Raw genomic sequence first — 21,220 nt, 5'->3', positions numbered from 1 at the left:
CTCTAGAATAATGGTCATTGAGTAAATGTATAGCGTTATCAAAATCCATGAATCCAATATGCTAAACCACATGACATGCATGAACAATGTTAAAAATAATGCCAATTAACTCTAAAGGTCTAGCATGCATGAACAACTCAAGAAACTCAGCTATGCTCAAGAAAGTAGCATCCAATTGTTCAAGATAAGGTGTATAACTACTTATAACCACACTAGAAAGAACACATATCTTCATGGACAGCTCATGCTCATTAATTGTACCATGATAACAAAGAAATTTAGGAAAGAAATTTACATCATTCGTGACAATTAAATTATCTATAACTTTACCAATGTTATGGAAGACAAATAGCTTAGGAATTGTCTCATAATTCAGCACTTTATTGGCGTCATAAACCCGTGGAAATTTAACAAACACGCTAGGCAAAATAAAGTAAGTATGATTAGTAGAAAACAAGGCTTTCCTCACAACGTTGCCTTTTGCAAACATCACTTGTTTTCTCTCTTTTCTTTCCACAAGAGCCGAGCTATTTTCAGCCTATTTCCTCTCATTTTTGCCTCGCCTTTGATCATTTTCCCTTTCCTCTTTAGTTTTTGTTTTCCTCTCTACTTTCCACAAGAGCCGAGCTATTTTCAGCCTTTTTCCTCTCATTTTTGCCTCGACTTTGCTCATTTTCCCTTTTCTCTCGAGTTTTTCTTTTCTTTTCCAACTCTCGAGTTTTACAAGTTGCCTTACTCTCTCGCTTTCTCTTGCGCTCAAGTTCTAACTCAAAATCCCTTTGAAGGCTAGTTTGATCCTATTGCACTTGTTGGGGTGTAAGAGGTACAAGTACAATCTTTTTGTTACAATGAGAGAATGAATACTTGTTGGTGAAACTATCCCAACTAACTTTCCTATCAAATTGCCAAGGACGTCCTAGAATGATATGAGTAGCTTGCATAGGCACAACATCACATAAAACTTCATCCTCATAACGTCCAATGCGGAAAGAAACTAGTACTTGTTTAAGTACACGTATCTCTCCACTATGGTTGAGCCATTGCATTTTGCAAGGATGAGGATGGTTGGTTGTTAGCAACTTCAGCTCCTCTACCATAATAGCACTTGTAACATTGGTGCAACTCCCTAGATCAATCACCATGCTACAAACTTTGTCCTTAATATTGCAACGGGTGTAGAAGATGTTTTCACGCTGAATCTCATCTATACTCATTTGTGTAGCCAAGACATGCCGAGCTATCAAACCAACTTTGTCAAGGGTAGAAATTTCCTCGATCTTCTCCTCCTCGTTTTCCTCAATCAAGGGTGGCATTCCCTCGTATTCCTCTTCTTCAAACTCCTTTTCCGAGTTGCAGTCACTGAACTCATGCAAAGAAGTTTTTCCTCTAGTTTTCTTAGAGGGGCTCTTTGATGAATCGAAGTGATCAATCCGCTCATGTATGTATTCGAACTTGAGGTTGAACCTCCTTTGTACGTCTGCCCACATAGCATCCATTTTTAGTGCAAGTTGGGCAATGGTAAGCTCATTTTCATTCGCCATGTTTAAACCTGCAAAACAACAAACAAGTGAACGGAAAACGCCTCACTCACTCCCTCACGTGTTTCACTCACCCTTGTGTATCACTCAAGTGTTTTTAAACACTCTAAAGATCTTACCAATCACTTCTCAAGTCACTTGACTACCTCTCTTGAAGAAATCAGAATGTTCTCAATGAGATTCAATCAAACTTTCACCAAGTTTTCACGCAAGACGGTGGCGATTTAAAGCAAATTTGGAGTGAAATGGGCTGAATTAATGACTCAAAATAGCGAAAAAGTGTGCTGAAAAATTACCAAATTCTGTCCACATAAGGTAAATCAAATTTTGAAAACTTTGGATTTTGACTAGTGACTCAAATTAGGAAACTAAAACTAGTTGAAACCCAAGACTAATGTGAATTCCTTTTGGGACCTCTTAGACACGATTTATAGGTTGAAAAAGACTCAAAAGATACAAATTTACTGGCTAGACAGATTACAAAACTCTAAGTAAGAAATAAAATAGCAGAAATTTGGAAGTTGAATTGAATCTACCCGATTGTACCTTGGCTGGAGTTTTTGGAAGTTGAATCCAGTTGGTTCTTGGATTTATTTTGGAGTCGTGCCCAAGTAGCTAGCAAAATCTGAATTGGATTAGTTATGCCTTCAGTTTTGCCTTCTTGTTTCAATCCAAGAGTGATCCGACTTCTTGTTTCTTTTTTTTTGAACAACAACTCTTTCTTTCTTTTCTTTTCAATTTCAGATAAAACACTCAAGGACAAGAATTCAAGCCGCAGCAAGAAACAAGAATCAACCGCTACTTTGTTCAAGAAATAGGAACTAGGGTTTTGCAAGAATTTTCAAGATTTGGAAACTTTGTTCAAGAATCCAAGAAACCCTACTATTTTACCCAAAAATTTCAAGATTTGTAAAGAAAGTATCCAAGATAATTCCAGAAATTCAAGATTCTTATCAAGAAATTTCAAGAACTTTTAGCACTTTCAAGAACAAGATTGATCAACCACGGTTTGACACCAAAACACAAAGGCAGCCACGAATTAACTTCAAGAAAGTAGTCACGGATTCAGCAAGAACAATACTGACCAAAAAAAATTTTTCGGATGAACAATAACGGTGAATAGTGCGCTAGAGTATCGTGAATAGTAAAGATGAACAATACCGTGAACAATTCCGGTTTTTTTTTTACATTAAGCAAGACTCAAGAAACAAGACAACAAGACTCCAACAAGACCAGAAAACATGATGTAATCAACAAATCACAAGCGGACAACAACGAAAAGACACGATCAATAAAGAAACCAACGAGAAACCCTAGCGTTTTACTACCAAGAACAATGACCGGATTTGAAACAAAGGAATATTTACTTTGACACGAACAAGATATACTTGAATTCGTCAACTAGCTCTAATTACCAAGCTAATACGAACCCACCTGAAGGTATGAACTCATATCCCACGTAGTCCCGGATCTAGACGAAGAAAATCAAGTTGAATTGAGGAATAACACTTGACCCTTCTAAACCCTAGATTGCGAACCTTGAATTGAATCTCAACCCACAATTGAATGATCTAGTGAACTTAGGTTAAAGGTAGTTGAACACCACAACCAAGGTATATACTTGATTGATAAGTTCATTGAAAACTCTCAAGTAATTCTCAAGTATTCAAAGGAAACTCTCTTGGACAAGAGAAAAGGTGTTTAACACACAAAATTCTGATATCTTTCAAAACTTAATGAGTGATAGTAGTGTTTGGCTATTTATAGCCTTACATAGACTCAAAACCTAATTGCTTTGGAATTGTCTAGAAATCCTAATGTGATTTGGAATCACTTAATTTTCCTAAAATTAATAATAAAAAGTGGGCCCATCTTGAGACACAATCTGGCTGAATTAATTAAAGAAAATAAACAACTAAATTAGCAAGGTAATTAACATTAAAACCCTTGCTTAAACAATATCAAGACAAATGACTCAACCACTAATGGACTAAACTAGAATTGAATGTTTTAAACTTTGATTGACACATGAAGGGTGTTGCTAATTTTCCATTTTGCATCAAAGTTTTAACAACTCCAAAATGTCCCATTAAACCACCCCATGTGCTTCTTTTACCAATAAAAGTCGAATGGAACAATTAGGTATGGAAAACCGATTGAGGTAAAATAAATAACCATCAAAAACTGAAAATTTTCCATGAGCAGCTCGTGAGCAGCTCTCAAACATTTTACCAAAATCTACATCATTTGCATACAATTCCTTGAGCAATTCAAATCCAAAGCAACTTGGCGTCAAGAGTAGTTAGTAAAGAATACCTGCGTGATAGTACATTGGCCACTATATTACTTTTACCACTTTTATACTTAATGACGAATGGAAAAGACTCAATGAAGGCAACCCAACATGCATGCCTCTTGTTGAGACTATGTTGCGCGCTTAAGTACTTAAGAGACTCATGATCTGTGTGAACCACGAACTCTTTAGGCTTTAAGTAATGCTGCCATATACGTAGTACTCGAACCAATGCATATAACTCCTTTTCATAGGCCGAGTAGTTCAATGTAGCCCCATTAAGCTTCTCACTGAAGTACGCGACTGGTCTACCCTCCTATATCAGCACGGCTCCAACTCCTATGCCTGAAGCATCACATTCAATTTCAAAATTTTTAGAAAAGTTAGGTAGGGCTAAAACTGGTGCATGTGTTAACTTATCCTTTAGCGCTTGGAACGCTTGCTCTTGTTCCTCTCCCCAGGTGAATTTCTAGTTTTTCTTGATAAGTGTGGTGAGCGGGGCTGCCAAGGTGCTAAAGTCCTTCACCAATCATCTACAAAAGCCCGGGAGTCCACGAAAGCTGCGCACATCCCCAATTGTCTTAGGGGTCGGTCACTCTTAGATAGCCTTAATCTTGGACTCATCTACTTGCATTCCCTGCACACTAATCACAAACCCTAGAAATATAAGTTGGTCGTGCAAAAATTGCACTTCTTGAGATTAATGTATAGCTTCTCCCTTCGAAGTACATCCAAAACAGCCTTTAAATGTTCAAGATGCTCTTCAATGCTACGGCTATAGATAAGGATATCATCAAAATAAACTACTACAAATTGTCCTAAGAATGGTCTCAAAATATGGTTCATTAGCCTCATAAACATACTAGGTGCATTGGTTAATCCGAAAGGCATTACTAACCATTCATATAAGCCATACTTAGTTTTGAAAGTAGTTTTCCACTCATCACCTTCCTTAATTTGAATTTGGTGATAATTCGAAGTTGGTGACATCCGCTTTTAAAATCAACTTTGGCAAAAATGACTGCACCATGTAATTCCTCAAGCACGTCATCTCACCTAGGTATAGGGTGATGATACATTACCATAATTGCATTCACAGCTCGGTAGTCAGTACACATGTGCCATGCTCCATCCTTCTTAGGTACTAGAATTACTGGCATCGTGCAAGGGCTCAAACTCTCTCTTGCCCATCCTTTATCTAGTAACTCGTCCACTTGGCATTGTAGCTCCTTTGTCTCCTCGAGGTTACTCTTGTAAGATGGACGGTTAGGCATGGTTGCTCTAGGTACGAAGTGATGAGAACATGAAGATCCAGATCCCCCTTCAATTCCATGGAAATTCGTTTTACAAGTCTGCACATTCTTATGATGGTTAATGATGCAATCGAGTTCAAGAATCATTAAAGATCCAAACCTGTGTCATGCTTATTTCTTGTTATTGTTTATTTAATTAAGTTTTCAGGAATAATTGTTAATTAATTAGAGTTAGTCTTGAGTTATTTTTGAGTCATTAATAAGGGAAATAAAGGCTAAGGTCATGTTGACCATAGTTAAGCCAATTTGAGTTAGTTAATTTCCTATTCTACTCGAATTAGAGTTTTAGGAAAGTAGTTAATTGCTTTCAAATTTGTTTAGGAAGTTGTGTCAAATTTAGAAGCCAAGTCAAATAAGGAAACTTGTATTGTTTCCAACTTAAATTAGATTTTTGAGTCTTGTAACCTTATACAAATTTTCAGAAGTTAGACAATTATTTGATGAATAAAAATTGAGAGTTTTTCTCTTTCTTGTTCCTTTGGGAGCGTCCCTTGATACAAAGTGAGTTGTGTCTCCTTTGCTGAAGTTTGGCTTATCAATTCAAGATCACGTTGAATTGTGGTACCATTCTACCAACACATCTTGATTCGCCATCATGTTGAGTTGTGGGTCGCGATTGGATTCAAAGTTCGCAATTTCATGGGTTAGAGGGGTCAAGGTTTTTTCATGTTTGTATCCATAACCTGGTCGAAATAGATCCTTCCGCTGCCTGTGCAATTCATTTTTTCGAGAGCGGGAGTTTAGAGAATCGAGTTCGTATCAGTTGGTATCAGAGTTTCGGCTCTTGATCCAAGTTAATATCTTTTCTTTTCTTGTTTTTTTCTTTATTCTTCTACCAAACCCTACCCAATTCAAAAAAAAAGGTTCCACCATTTTGAATTTCCATAGTTCTATTTGTGTCGTTGCTTCTAGTTGATTCATTGCTTCCTTGTTGATTCTCCAATCGTGCCTTGTTTCATATAGCGTCTTGTTTCGTTGCTTTTGTTTAATTGAGTCCAAAAAAAATACTGTTCATCGGATACTATTCACCAAGTACTATTCACAGACTGTAGCGATACTGTTCATCTATCATACTGTAGTAGTACTGTTCATCCAAAAAAAATCATACCTTGTGTTGTCTCTTGTTGTTCTTGTATCTTGTAGTTGGGGTGGTGTATTCTTGAAGTTTTGGGATTGTAAGGTTGGGTTCTTAAAAAAATCTTTATACAAAAGTTTCCAAATCTTGAACTTTGAAAACCCCTAAAATTCATCCTTTTGAATCTTGAAGTGTGGCTACCTTGTTTTCTTGAATTGGCAATTTAAAAAAAAAGAAAAAAAGGCAGCCTTGCAATTGGATTTGGAAATTGAGAGGGATTTGGAATCTTGTTTCCAAATTCTTGATTTCTAATTCTTGTTAGAATTGGTTCATATTATCAACTGCCAAAATCCAAAAAAAAAACACTTAGGAAAGCTCCAAAAAAAATAGCATCTTACTTTCCTAAAGTGCATCAAAGAACCACTCAAACTAATCTCCAAATTCCAGTCATAAAGCAGAAAATCGGGTAGGAGCTCTAGGTTCCTAAATTTTTGCCGAATTGTATCTTATTTTTTCAGCTTCAAATCTGATTTGTCCAGCCATATATAGTCCGTTTTGAGTCTTGTTTTCCATAATGTTTCATCGTGAATACTTCCGGCTTCACTCAAATTAATTTTCCAGATTTCTTTTTGTGGAATTGTGAAGTCCAGTCTTGAATTACCTCTAATTTTCATTCCGTGTCACATACCGTCGTGAGTTGAATTGTGAGTTAGAGGGGTCAAGGTTGTTCCATCTTTGTATCCATAACCTGGTCGAGATAGATCCTTCTGCTGCCTGTGCAATTCGTTTCTTCAAGAGCGGGAGTTTGGAGAATGGAGTTTGCATCACGAAGTCAATCTGATATTCAATCCCACGAATAGGTGGTAAATCGCTTGGAATATCTTCGGGAAAAACATCCTTATAATCCTACAAAATTGGAACAACAATAGAAGGAAAGTTAGTAAATGTCTCGTCATTGGACAACCGCTTCTTGTAACATGTGAGAACCCGTAATTTTCTTAATTGATAGGTTTTATTTTCTTTTAATTGCACGCTTTTCCACATATTAAGTATTCAAAAATTGTGAAAATAATTTTTATGAGTAAATATGGTTTTTAAATTATTTTTCTAGTATAAGTTAGTTTATAAGATTTTAAGAGTATATACTGGATGTGGGACCCGCTAGTGCGGTAAGTTTGATAAAAATTCGGCCAATTAGGTTAAGTTATGTATACTGGGTTTAATTTATCAGGTGTTATGAGATAATTAGAAGTTACCTAGATGGATTATCATTGGAGAGACAAAAGGATAGAGTTGCATTAAATAAGGGTGACAAGTGTCACCTTGTGATTTATTCTTGACTTTGACCATCTTACTTACCTTTACCAATTAACCAAAAATTGATCAAAAATCCATCACATTTTGCATCCTCTTGGCCGAACTCTTTGGAGAGAACAGAAAGAAAACCCTTCAACTTTCTTCATTCCAATCTTGCTCAATCCTCAAGTTCAACCGATTAAACTTGGATTTCCTCCATAAAACCTCTTAGTTTAGTGGTATTAAGGTTGGTTGTGAAGTGGTTTGGGCTCCCAAGGTGCTAAGTGCTTATTTTCTTGAGTTGGTAAGGTGAGTAGCTAAGGAACCCCTATTTTCTTCTCAATAATGTGTAATTAGTGGCTTATGTGAGTTAAAGAGATGGTTTGAGGTGTTATTTCTGGACTTTTGGTAGAATTTGGTGAATTTTATATTTATCCATGTTTTTTCTGTTTTTATATGTTTAGTATTGGTTGGTCATGGATGATGGTTGGGAATGGTTTAGAATGACGCTATAGTGCGTAAATTGTGGCTATTTGCGGAAAATTTCCACTTTGAAAGGAAATTTCGGAAATTAGGGTTGCAATTGAACCCATTCTGCCTGGTACTGTTTCCCCTAGTTAGAAGCCGAATTAGCCTTGGGTTAAAACATAAAAGTTTTAGAGAATGATATTTTATAGTCTCCTGAAAAATTTCAGCTCAATCGGAGCAATGTAGCCTGTGAAAAGACTGAAATACCCCTGCTGCCCTGTTTCTGTCCGAACATTATAATCCGCTTCTGTAATTGGTTAGTTTGACCAGGAATACTACTGATTTGGTTGTTGATATCTTCTTAAGAAATATAGCCTGGTATCTTAGCTTTCGGATGGATTTGGAATCACTTGAATTGGACTTTGGCAGCCTGAATTATGGTTATTTAACCAGAATGCGGTTCGTTAACCTGTTTATGCAGTTCTGGTTTAGTACATTGAACTTTTGACTTAGTTGCACTACAAACTGGACTGAGGGGTTTCTTTTAGCTTCGAAACGGTGTATATTGTACATCCATCTGATAATCACAGTGCCGGTTGTGTCCAATACGCTAACCGACGTCAAAACTGTTTTTGGGTTTTAGGGCTTAACTTTCATTTCCGGACATTTTCCTAGCTTGAATTTGTACTTGTACCACTTTGAGCCTATTGAACGGCTATTGAAATGAGATTATTTTGTGTGTGACATTGGGGCTAATTTGAGGAAAATGAAGCCATGATGGCTGGAAAAGTAAGCAAATTTAGGGGAAATGCTATCCAATTTTCTAGGCCGTTTAGTCTCTTTAGGTTTGAGTTGCCTTTTGAAAAAAATGAAGGGTTTTGAGGGTTGTTTGTAACCCTAGGACCAACTGTCATCTTTTCACTCAAAAGTCATATTTTTATTTTCTTGTACTAGTATTTAACCTGGAAAGGTGTACGACGTGTAGTCGAGCCTCACTTGTACATTCCGTTTACTCGATTTTGGATGTGTGAAACGTTCAATTGTTTTACTTTGATGATTTTAGGTTTTCTTGGCGATTAAATCCAGTTTGAAGTGAAAACTTTTGAAGTATCCGTACTTGAACCGGTGAGTGTACCACTCCCCTTATTTGTTGATTAACTTGGGGTCTGTATATGCAATCTGTGATATGACCGAATGTACTATCTGTTTATTCTGTTTGAGACGAGGGTGTACTTTATCACACTCGTTCTCTTGTCTGTTCATATGCCAATTTACTGTGCAAAATTTGAATATGTTATCTGTATCTGTATCTGTTCGGACGTCGTTTGGAGGCTGGTATCCAACGACCTTTCTGTGACCTCTGAGCTCAACACCTGTGGCTAGTTACTCGAGTCGGGCCGGCGAGGGCCTGGTCGATTAGATAACGAACCACGGTAGTCTGTTTTGGGATCTTTGGGTATTGAGACCCTTGATTCCGGTATACTCGAGTATTACCATTTCTGAACTGATTGGAGTTCAGGCCCGGTAGGGGTATGTGAGGTGGAAGGAATCGGAGAAAGTGGAGTCTACGGTATTGGTTATTCCTTTAGCGTTGATGGAGTGTCAACTACTATTTCCATCAAGCTTCAGTGAAGCAAATGGGAATTTGGCTCCTGAGAGCCACCTGTATCCTTCCTATTTGAATCATTGTGTCTAACTACTTTACTTTACATCTGGCATGTGTACCTGATTTGTTAAACGTGAAATGCCATGATTTTACTGCTATATGTCTGGTACCTCATTGAGCGCAAGCTCACCCCTTTCTGTTACCTTTGTTTTCCTTACAGGGTTCCATGTTTTGAAACCAAGATTTTTGGAAGAAAAGAGTTGAGCTAGTTGTAGGACTTCTCCTGTTTATGCTCCTTTGTAACTGAAACCCTAATTGTATTTTGTGTAGCGTGAATACTCTGGCTTGTATTTTGGTTCATTGGTTCAAGACTCCGATGTAAATATATGTATAAGTGTTTAATCGACGTCCCGTACTTCCGTATGGTTTGGTAAGCTCTGTTTAACCCCTGGTGGTCTCCAATTGTACGTTTTCGTTGAGTTCTCGCGCGTACCATATAGGGTTTGTGTGAATCGACTCCGTAGTCCTGGCGAGAGCTGGGCAGGCGGTCCTCTGAACCCTTTGTTTCGCCTTAGGGTGAGGTGGGGCTATCACATAACAACCCCACTTCATTGCACACAAGTACAAGAACCAGTTGTCGTTCACTTAAAACTCGCTTTACTTGTTTGGCTTTTATAAGTATCAAGTGCTTTCCCTCATTTTTCCTCTCTTTCATTTCTTTTCCTCACTAACCGAATTCATAATTGCCTTTTTCTTTTCATTTTTCTCGGCTCTAAGCTCTTTCTTTTCCCTCTCACTCTCTAGTTCGAACTCCTTTTGTAGACTTTCTTGGTCTGCTTGAACTTGTTTAGGTGATAGAGGTGCAAGAGTGATCTTGCGATCCTTGTACATAAATGAGTATTTGTTACTCATTCCTTCGAAGCTCACTTGCCTATCGTATTGCCACGGTCTCCCAAGAATTATGTGACTTGCATGCATGGTTACAAGTCACATAGAATCTGTGAGGACCCGAAAATTTTCTTATTTTTATCGAATATTATTGACTTATTTAAATATTTATCCACCTGTTTCCTCTGAATAATTATTTCAACCCTTTTGAACCATTTACATGGAACTATGACTTGCAAATATTTTTAAAAATATTCCGTTAATAAATTATATTTTCGGAAGCTCGTTTACTGAGATTTAGTGAATATGTATTTGGAGGCAATAATCGATTTGAGAGTACAGTGACCTTGGAGATTTAAGACTCAAACATTAGTTTTAAAATAATTATTTTTATGTTTAAGTACTCAAGTATTAGTTAGTGATACTATCGTTATAAGAATTTCTTTGAAATTTCACTCTATCGTGCATAAATCGGAAGTACGCATTTTCACGCACGAGATAAATTGAGGGACTTTAGACTCTTATTATTGGACTATTAAGAGTGAATAATAATAGTATGAATGGAAGTGCGTTAAAGGTTTAGTGCACAAGTGAAACAAAGCCGAGAGGAATCGAGCACGAAGCGCGCGCATACACGTACTATTCCCAGTTGATTTTAGGAGCACTTTTGGCCACACACTTTAAGCTTCTCAAGGAAGCTTCATTATCAGCAAAACACTCCCTCTTTCTCTCTCATAACAGCCGTGCATCACCATAGGAGGAAGAGACCAAAGCTCTTCATCATCTTGCACCACATCTTGCCCAAATCACCTCAAATTCACACCACACTTTGCAAATAACTTGGAGATCATCTTGAGCTAGGAAGGGAGCTTCATCTCACGATTGTCTTCAGTTTCAAAGGACTGAAAATTTCTGGTTTGATCATCTAAGGAGGTAAATGACGATCAACCCCTTGAATCTTAGTTTATGTAAGCTGTATTGCACTTGGAAGCTTGTAGCTTCATGTGGGTACCTCTAGATTGTTGTAAATCTTGTGAGTGGGCTCTATGAAATCCCACAATGGACTTGATAAACTGATGTGATGAGTTTGGGTGTTGTTTATGTTGAATTAGTGCTTAAACTAGTGATTATAAGTTGAAAAGTTGAAAGAAACTCAAAGGAAACAAAAGGAAGAAAAAGTGCCGGTTCTGCCCCTATTTTGCCGCACCTGTTGGTGCACTTTTTGTGGTCTAATTGACTTGATTTGGATGTAGATATGTTGTATAGGTTGTGTGGAAAGTTTCCCCCAAAAATCACATGATTTAGTTGGCCAAAAGTTGAGATTTTGAAATTTCTTCCTAACTGAAAACGTGTCCAAATGTTGCTCTGGCAGCGATTTTGTATCGACCATAACTCTTTTCTCCGATGTCAAAATTGAGTACCGTTTATGGAATTAGAAACTAGACACTTCCAGTTCTCCAACGGTATCAAGTTTTTCAATTTTGGACTTACAGAGAGTGAGATACGATTTTCCAAAGATTGCTGGTCAAATCTGAATTTTTCCAAACTTAATGGAAATTGAGGTTTTTGAACTCTTCATTTTCCTTCGATATCGTTTGACCATTTTACACTTGATTTTAAAAATGAAAATCAGATTTCCTTGTATTATTTAAAACCCCACTTTCGAGTCTCGATTCACGAGTAATTAAGGCTCATTTTCATGACATCTTCTTAGATTGTACATGAGTGCAATCTTCCTCGATAATTAGGGGTTTTAAGCGATAATGTGTAATAGTTCGTTATTAATTGCTCAAGCACTCAAGAGGACCTTCAGGAGGATCTCACGGAAGACGCCTAAACAATCGCTTGTGCTTGCTTCTTGAATTACTTGGTGAGTGTCAAGTGTATGTAAACTTGATATGTGCTTAATTATTATTAGCGATTGGAGATTTTGAAAATACTGAGTCGAGTGTGTACCTTACCACACTCGGTCTCATTTGAATAAATCATGAATAACTTGATTGAATTGAAATGACTAAATCATGAATGACTTGATTGAAATGAAATGAATGATTGAATATATTGAATGATTGAATGAAATGATTAATTATGCTATGGCTGCATAAGTCGATTGGAGCGATGCCTCATCGACCACTGAACGATTGTAAGTACCACACCGATTTGGTAGGTGGTACCTCTCGAGTCGTCTCAGTACCCTAAACCTCTGAACGATAGCAAGTACCACACCGATTCGGGTGGGAGGTGCCTCTCGAATCGTCTCAGAACCATTAAGCATTCTAAGTCGATTGGAGCAGTGTCTCATCGACCTCTGAACGATAGCAAGTACCACACCGATTTGGTGGGAGGTACCTCTCGAATCGTCTCAGACCTATAAACTGAGCGATAGTAAGTACCACACCGATTTGGGTGGGAGGTGCCTCTCGAGTCGTCTCAGAAACATAAATGGAATACGTAAAGTGCTATGAATTTAATTATCTACCCGGGTGACGGGGTGTCGTCACGAGAAGGTATTGAATTGAACTTGGATAAAGTAAGCAAAGATTTAGCTCCTGAGAGCTCCTACATCCTACTCATGGGGGGTTTATTATAAATTGTGAATTTCTTGAATGTTATAGTTTTCACTATTGTGTAAGTACTATTGCTATTGAATTACTTGTCTTGCATGTATAACGTGGACTCACGAGCATCTGCTCACCCCGTTAGATTTGTTTTCCTTAACAGGAGCTGAAATGGGAGGAATTCTGGAGAAGCTTACTTGATGCTTCATTTGATTAGAATTGTGAATGTATTTGTTTAGAATTTGATTTTGAAAGTTGTATGTTTTGAGAATGTAAAGTAATTGGGTAGATTATGATGCAAGACTTGAACGTTTATTAAGGAATTGACCTTTCTTTATCTCTTCGATTTTAGTATCGATTGGTTATTATTGAGTTTAAATTGAATTAGTACCGAGTCCTGACGAGAGTTGGGCAGGCCTTCCGCCGATACCCTTGGGTTCGCCCTTGGGAGAAGTGGGGGCGTCACAGTTTGTATCAGAGCTTAAGTTTCAGATCTTTTTAGTGTATCTTAGGCTAAAAATTTAAAATACCGGACCGTGAGATTCACTTGACTATTAACCTATTGTATCCCGGTGGTTAAAGAAAATTAGTACCTGAGAGTTTCTTGAATGGTAGTTGGTGTTAGAGCACTAGATTCGAGATCTATTTGGGGAGATCTATTTGGGGAGATATATTAAGGACTTTATTCTTAGGAATTTGAAATATGTATTAATGACGGTGGCAAAAACATTACCCAAAGTTTCTTACTAAGAAAACTTGGTTTCGGACCATGAAGAAAGGTTTGCATCTTTTAGCTCTAATTTTGAAATTTTGAATCGCATTTTGCCACATGCATATCCAAAACACATTAAAACCCTCGATTTTTTTTCTTGCATATTATGATTGACTTGATTTGAACAAGAATTTGATTGGTCATTTCGGACAACAGAAACCAGGTTATTTCAAAAATTGTTAACTTTGGAGATCGAATGCCAGTAAATGGTTTTGGGACAAATTGAATCTGAAGATTTTGGTAAACGTAGTTTTCTATTGAAAATATATCTTCCTATTCGAGTTTCGAACCACCAGATTGAATCATTTAACTAGACTTTTAATTGACTCTGGAGTCGATTATTCTTGTAAAAACCCTAGTTTCATGAGTGGTACAAGTAAAGTGTGATCGTTGCCCTATAGCTTGAAGGTTAGGACTCCTATGGGGAAATCAGTGTTTAATTGTTAATGGAAAGTATAGAAGCTGTGAATTTTGGCAGATCTAGCGGACCAGACAAATAAGGGATATGATATTATTCTAAGTGTGAATTTCGAGGACGAAATTCTTTTAAGGAGGGGAGGACGTGAGGACCCGAAAATTTTCTTATTTTTATCGAATATTATTGGCTTATTTAAATATTTATCCACCTGTTTCCTCTGAATAATTATTTCAACCCTTTTGAACCATTTACATGGAACTATGACTTGCAAATATTTTTAAAAATATTCCATTAATAAATTATATTTTCGGAAGCTCGTTTACTGAGATTTAGTGAATATGTGTTTGGAGGCAATAATCGATTTGAGAGTACAGTGACCTTGGAGATTGAAGACTCAAACATTAGTTTTAAAATAATTATTTTATGTTTAAGTACTCAAGTATTAGTTAGTGATACTATCGTTATAAGAATTTCTTTGAAATTTCACTCTATCGTGCATAAATCGAAAGTACGCATTTTCACGCACGAGATAAATTGAGGGACTTTAGACTCTTATTATTGGACTATTAAGAGTGAATAATAATAGTATGAATGGAAGTGCGTTAAAGGTTTAGTGCACAAGTGAAACAAAGCCGAGAGGAATCGAGCACGAAGCGCGCGCATACACGTACTATTCCCAGTTGATTTTAGGAGCACTTTTGGCCACACACTTTAAGCTTCTCAAGGAAGCTTCATTATCAGCAAAACACTCCCTCTTTCTCTCTCATAACAGCCGTGCATCACCATAGGAGGAAGAGACCAAAGCTCTTCATCATCTTGCACCACATCTTGCCCAAATCACCTCAAATTCACACCACACTTTGCAAATAACTTGGAGATCATCTTGAGCTAGGAAGGGAGCTTCATCTCACGATTGTCTTCAGTTTCAAAGGACTGAAAATTTCTGGTTTGATCATCTAAGGAGGTAAATGACGATCAACCCCTTGAATCTTAGTTTATGTAAGCTGTATTGCACTTGGAAGCTTGTAGCTTCATGTGGGTACCTCTAGATTGTTGTAAATCTTGTGAGTGGGCTCTATGAAATCCCACAATGGACTTGATAAACTGATGTGATGAGTTTGGGTGTTGTTTATGTTGAATTAGTGCTTAAACTAGTGATTATAAGTTGAAAAGTTGAAAGAAACTCAAAGGAAACAAAAGGAAGAAAAAGTGCCGGTTCTGCCCCTGTTTTTGTGAGAACCCGTAATTTTTCCATTTTCTAGGTTTTCTTATATTTCTCGGTTTTCTTGTTTTCAATGGCTTGTTTTCTGCACTTTCTGTATCCGGAAAATTTTCTAGATAAATTTTATGAGTAAATATAGTTTTTAGATGATTTTTCTAGTATCGAATAGATTTTGAGAAACTAAGAGCGTGTTCCGGACGTGGGACCCACTAGTGCGAAAAGTTCGAAAAAATTCGGCCAACTAGATTAAGTTTTGAATACTGGAATTGTTTTATCGGGTGTTAAGAGATAGTTAGAGGAAGCTATTTGGATTGATGTGAGATGGAACAAAGTGATAGACTTGCATTAAAAAGGTGACAAGTGTCACCATAAGAGTTAGTCTTGCCATTTGACCACTATTCATGCCTTTACCAAATTAATATCAAAATTGACCAAAAATCTTCCATTTTTCCTTCAAGCTTGGCCGAACCTCCTCTTACAAGAAAAGAAAGAAAAGCTTCCAAGTTTCTTGCACCAATCTTGTCCAATCTCACAAACTAACCGTTTAATCTTGAATTCCTTCCATAAAACCTCTTCAAGTAGTGATTGTGAGTTGGTGTGTGAAGTTGTTTGGAAAGTTAAGGTGACTCATAGCTCTCTCTCTCTTGTTTTAAAGGTAAGTTGTGTAGAACCACCCTCCTCCTTTAATTGATGCTTAAAGCATGCTTAGTGGTTGTATAGGATGCAAGTTTATGGATTAATTCTTGATTTGTGGTTGAAATGATGAAGTTTTATTATTTTTGGGGAATTTTCTGTTTTAATATAAGCATGATTGTGTGGCTATGTTTGATGATTGGAAATGATGTTTAAGGACTCTATGAGGTGGGAAAAGTGATTAATTGCAACCAATTTCTGTTTTGAACCAAAAATTGAAAAGTGAGGGTTTTGTGATGAACATTCTGTCCGAATTTTTAGGTCCTAGATAGAGGCCGAATTGGCCTTAGCTCAAAACATGAAAGTTGTATACAATGACATTTTAGAGGTGCCTACAAAATTTCAGGTCAATCGGAGTTGTGTAGAGTGAGAAAGGTTGAAATTACTATTGCTGTTCTGGTTTACCCGAAATTGGGATTTGCGACTGTAATTGGTTGTTTTGCCTGGAATTGCTTCCGAATTGGTTGTTGAGGTCTTCTGATGAAATTTATCCCTGTTTATTAGCTTTCAACTGGTTTTGTAATTTCTGGATTTGGACTTGTAGAGCCTGAGTTATGATGTTTCCGCTTGAATGCGTTTTGGTGAATCTGTTTTACGTTGTTGATGAAGTATCTTGTATTTTTGACCTGTTTACACTCAAAACTAGGCTGAGTGACCTTCTGTGATGTTGTAGCCCTGTCTTTTAGCTTCGAAATGGTGGGTCTTTCACCCTCATCCGACAATCGTAGTGTCTTTGGTGCCAAAACCGCAAAATGACGTCAAAAACTGTTTTCTTGGGTTAAAGCTTATTTCCATTTCCGGATTTTCTGGTTTCCTTTATTGCTTATATATTCTTATGGAACCTTATTTTGGTAATACTTGGCCTTGGTTTATGACTTGTAAATGAATCTTATTGTGTTTATTTGAATAGTTTTAAGGCTTGTTTTCATTCCGATCATTTCCTAGCTAACTTTTGTACTTGTACTACTTTGAGCGTAGTGAACGGCATTTGGGAAATGAGATGACTTTTGTGTGAGATGTTGGGACTGATTTGAGGTAATAGTGAAGCCTTAAGGGCTGGAAAAGTAAGAAATTTAGGGGAAGTGCTGCCCGATTTTCTAGGCCGTTTGGTTCCTTTAAGTTGGGTTTTGCCTTTTGGTAGAAATGAAAGGCTTTTGGGTTGTTTGCGCCTAAGTCTTCATGTTACCTTTTTGTTTCCAAGAAAATCATGTTTTTACACCCTTGCATTAGTATTTATTTGGCAAGGCATACGACGTGTAGTCGAGCCTCACTTGTGCATTCCGTTTGCTCGATTTGGATATGAAACCTTCAATTGGTTTATTTTGATTATTTTAGGGTTTCTTGGCGATTAAGGCCAATCTGAAGTGAAAACTTTTGAAGTTGAGCCTGTGAGTGTACCACTCCCCTCCATTGCTGTTTAACTTGATTTCTGCTCTGCAATCTATTTAATTTGTTTGAGACGAGGGTGTACTTTATCACGCTCGTTCTCTTGTCTGTTCATATGTCAATTTACCATGCAAAATTTGAATCTGTTATCTGTGTCTGCATCTGTTCGGATTTCTATGACCTATGAGCTCAATCCTGTGGCTAAGTTATTCGAGTCGGGCCGGCAAGGGCCTGGACGATTAGATAACGAACCACGGTAGTCTGTTCGGTGATTTTGGGTATTGAGACCCTTGATTCCGGGTATACTCGAGTATTACCATTTCTGTTCGTTTGCGGTGAGCGGGCCCGGTAAAGGGGTGTTTGGTGAACGGGATTCGGTGTAAAGAGGGGTCTACGGACGTTGGTTCTATATACGTTGGCGGAGTGTCAACTTCGATCAAGCTTCGGTGACGCAAATTGGAATTTGGCTCCTGAGAGCCACCTGTATCCTTCCTATGTGAATCATTAGTTACTTTACTTTACATCTAGCATGTGTATCTGATTTGTTAAATGTGAAATGCCATGATTTTTTTGCTATATGTCTGGTACCTCATTGAGCGCAAGCTCACCCCTTTCTGTTCCTTTTGTTTTCCTTACAGGAACCTCTTTTGGAAATCATGATTTTGAAAAGCGAGTTGAGCTAGTTAGATAATCTTTTGTTCTTTTGTATAGCTCCTCGAGGGGAAGCAAACTCTAAATGTACTTCGTTTCACTGGTTCCATCGGAATTGTACACCTAGCGACAAGTATATATGAAAATGTGTTTTTTTTTCCATGTGATTTTGGTAAGTTACTGTTAAGTTTGGCGGTTTTCAATCATTCAATTCTTTTGGGTCCTATCTCGTGTAATATCGGATTTGTGTGATTCGACTCCGTAGTCCTGGCGAGAGCTGGGCAGGCGGTCCGCCGAACCCTTTGGTTCGCCTTAGGGTAAGGTGGGGCTGTCACAGGTGGTATCAGAGCCTGTTTCGCGTGGTCTCTGCGCGGAGTGAGCCTGGACTAAGTGGTGAATAGGTATGAAGGATTAAGTGCTCGTTCGAGCCTAAGCTCTGAATTGTGAATGTTATAGGCCTTAACTTTTCTTGTGATATCTGAGGATCATAGATCGGTACGTCTGGTGGGAATTTCGATTGTAGATGGTTTACTCTTGGGACTGGCCAGCTCGAGAGGTGAATTGTCTTATTTCGGATTCTTGTGCCTGAGTACTCCAGAGTTGAGGCGGTGTTCGTAGGTGAGATTTGCATTTTGGGAACATGAATAGGCTTTGTTCGACTGGAATGAGTACAAGAGATTAATGGATATTTCTTTTGGATAATAGGTGATGTGAGAGACCGGACGGGGTTATTTTAGCAAGGTTTGAGACGTATATCCCTTTTCTTTTGATTCGCTCGTATGTTGTTACCACATGCCGTCGGTTGTATAATTGTGTATATGAATAATTGCCTAATTTGATACGTATTTGTATATTTGATCATTTGTTTCCTTGATATGTGGAATGTTATGTGCATATATGTTTATTTGTGTAATTGGTGGTCTCAATTTTAGATACTTTAGTCAATTTCCTATTGCTATGTTTATTTACTAAAATATCTTTGGGGGGAAAAAAAAAGGAGAGGAAAAAAAAAATATATATATATATATGTAAGAAAGACGGAAACACAGATGTGGTCGTGGCCGTGGAGCTAAGCGAGGCCAAGAATCAAGAGAAGAAAGGGAAACAATAGCTGGACAAGGACCGAGAATGCCACTTGTACTTAGGAATGTATTATGACCCATTGTTTTGCCGACAGGCTAGCCTTCGAGTTCCAGCAACTCCGTAAGATGACACACTGGGTTGATCCGTATCAAGAAATTTCGGTTCTCCGAGACAAAATAGAGGTTCAAAGGAGGCTAACCGAGTACTGGGAAGGGCGATGGAAGCAAGAGTATTCGGAGAAACTTGAGTTTTTACACCAAAACATGGAGCTAAAGAGGAAATACGAAGAGATTTCCAAGGAGACAGTAGAAAGGGCACAAAGCAATACTTTTATGGGGATTCCAGAGGAAGTTCAAAAGATAGGAATTGCAAGGCCACAACTGAAGATCTTCCATGCAAAGAAAAAGGGTAAAGCTGGAAGGCCATTTGCTAAGAGGGGCCGTGGATCGGGTGGTGTGACAAATTGTAGTTATTGTAGAAAATCCAATCATATTGAAGTAGATTGTTGGTTAAAGGGAAGGAGATGTCTGTGTTGTGGGAGCGCCGAGCATCTGATTGCTAATTGCCCGGGTTTAGTGCCCGAAAAGAAGGGAACCCAGCAGCCAACCAAGACCGACCCTGGACCGTCAAGTGGAGAAGGGACTGGGATGAAGAACCTCGTTTCTTCTGACTCTGACGACGTAGAAGGTACAGGCCATTGGTTATTTTAAATTTGAAGGTAAAATTTCGAGGGCGAAATTTCTTTAAGGGGGAGAGAGTGTGAGAACCCGTAATTTTTCCATTTTCTAGGTTTTATTATATTTCTCGGTTTTCTTGTTTTCAATGGCTTGTTTTCTGCACTTTCTGTATCCGGAAAATTTTTTAGATAAATTTTATGAGTAAATATAGTTTTTAGATGATTTTTCTAGTATCGAATAGATTTTGAGAAACTAAGAGCGTATTCCGGACGTGGGACCCACTAGTGCGAAAAGTTCGAAAAAATTCGGCCAACTAGATTAAGTTTTGAATACTGGAATTATTTTATCGGGTGTTAAGAGATAGTTAGAGGAAGCTATTTGGATTGATGTGAGAGGGAACAAAGTGATAGACTTGCATTAAAAAGGTGACAAGTGTCACCATAAGAGTTAGTCTTGCCATTTGACCACTATTCATGCCTTTACCAAATTAATATCAAAATTGACCAAAAATCTTCCATTTTTCCTTCAAGCTTGGCCGAACCTCCTCTTACAAGAAAAGAAAGAAAAGCTTCCAAGTTTCTTGCTCCAATCTTGTCCAATCTCACAAACTAACCGTTTAATCTTGAATTCCTTCCATAAAACCTCTTCAAGTAGTGATTGTGAGTTGGTGTGTGAAGTTGTTTGGAAAGTTAAGGTGACTCATAACTCTCTCTCTCTTGTTTTAAAGGTAAGTTGTGTAGAACCACCCTCCTCCTTTAATTGATGCTTAAAGCATGCTTAGTGGTTGTATAAGATGCAAGTTTATGGATTAATTCTTGATTTGTGGTTGAAATGATGAAGTTTTATTATTTTTGGGGAATTTTCTGTTTTAATATAAGCATGATTGTGTGGCTATGTTTGATGATTGGAAATGATGTTTAAGGACTCTATGAGGTGGGAAAAGTGATTAATTGCAACCAATTTCTGTTTTGGACCAAAAATTGAAAAGTGAGGGTTTTGTGATGAACATTCTGTCCGAATTTTTAGGTCCTAGATAGAGGCCGAATTGGCCTTAGCTCAAAACATGAAAGTTGTATACAATGACATTTTAGAGGTGCCTACAAAATTTCAGGTCAATCGGAGTTGTGTAGAGTGAGAAAGGTTGAAATTACTATTGCTATTCTGGTTTACCCGAAATTGGGATTTGCGACTGTAATTGGTTGTTTTGCCTGGAATTGCTTCCGAATTGGTTGTTGAGGTCTTCTGATGAAATTTATCCCTGTTTATTAGCTTTCAACTGGTTT

Source organism: Coffea eugenioides, chromosome 9, assembly GCF_003713205.1.
Source record: "Coffea eugenioides isolate CCC68of chromosome 9, Ceug_1.0, whole genome shotgun sequence".
NCBI lineage: Eukaryota > Viridiplantae > Streptophyta > Magnoliopsida > Gentianales > Rubiaceae > Coffea > Coffea eugenioides.
The sequence above is the reverse complement of the archived record's forward strand: the minus strand, read 5'-3'. Positions refer to the sequence as shown.